At 50.3% G+C, this 1,044-nt stretch overlaps 1 non-coding gene across 1 annotated transcript; it reads right to left on the minus strand.

The window, feature by feature from the left end:
- Positions 1-629: 629 nt before the first annotated feature.
- On the minus strand, positions 630-739 carry TRNAL-CAA (transfer RNA leucine (anticodon CAA)). Its single transcript has 2 exons — positions 702-739; positions 630-675 (listed from the first exon to the last, which is right to left on the minus strand). It is a non-coding gene; the product is annotated as a tRNA-Leu (tRNA).
- Between the last annotated feature and the right edge of the window lie 305 nt (positions 740-1,044).

The raw sequence follows: 1,044 nt of genomic DNA on the forward strand, positions 1-1,044 counted from the left end.
AAGGGAAGCGCCACAAATATCTGCAGACATGGACAAACACAGAGACATAGCGGCTGCGTAAAGATGCACGTACATAGAGTGCAGGCATACAGGCAGCACACATAAACATGCAAGCACACATTGCTCTCTCCCTTCACAGGCTGTCCAGTTAGGAATGGTGTGCTGAGAAAAGGGCGACCAGCAGACAGTGCAACCAGCAGCCAGGCTAGCTCAGTCGGTAGAGCATGAGACTCTTAATCTCAGGGTCGTGGGTTCGAGCCCCACGTTGGGCGTGGCATTCTTTTACTGATATTTTTCACATTTTATTTTACACACCTAAGTCACCTGCAAAATAAACTCAAGTTACGTCCTCTCGCAGATCTCTCTCCTACAGTACTCTGTGGCCCAATCTATACATCTCAGCTCCAGTCCTTCACGCGCAACTAGTGGGATTTACCACCAATCAGTGGCCAGGGCTTTGCCCGCCTCCTGTGACGTGTTTCCTGAAGACAGCAGCCCAGCTCTCCCCATCCTCCGTGCGCACCCCTACAAGTTAGAGCGATCTGTCAGGATTGGCAAGTTTAAGGACCGTCTATATACCGTGGCGTGAATCACCCCGATCTGAAAGAGGCTGGAAAAAAAAAAGGTTGTGTCAGAAGTGGGATTTGAACCCACGCCTCCAATTGGAGACCAGAACACCCAGCTGGGAAAGAGAATCAGCTCTTGAGTCTGGCGCCTTAGACCGCTCGGCCATCCTGACAACTGGGAGGTGCAGCAGAGTAAAGAGTACAGGCTCTGGAGATGCAGGAGAAAAAACGACGTATCAGCGTGTAACGGGAACCCGAGAAGCAGCATTCAGCTTTAATCATCTGCAATGGAATATCACACACTATGCAACATCACTCTCGTGTTCTGCATTGCAGATAAGCAAGGGCATGTTCCACAACAGGCATCAGGTACGGACTACATCAGAACACGCTTAACATGGATTCCAGAACAGACACCAGCAGTGGCATACATTGGGACAAACACCAGCCGGGAAACATTCAGTCTCGGACATCAAGG

The sequence above is a fragment of the Ambystoma mexicanum genome, chromosome 13 (assembly GCF_040938575.1).
Source record: "Ambystoma mexicanum isolate Mex_15411 chromosome 13, UKY_AmexF1_1, whole genome shotgun sequence".
Taxonomy (NCBI): domain Eukaryota; kingdom Metazoa; phylum Chordata; class Amphibia; order Caudata; family Ambystomatidae; genus Ambystoma; species Ambystoma mexicanum.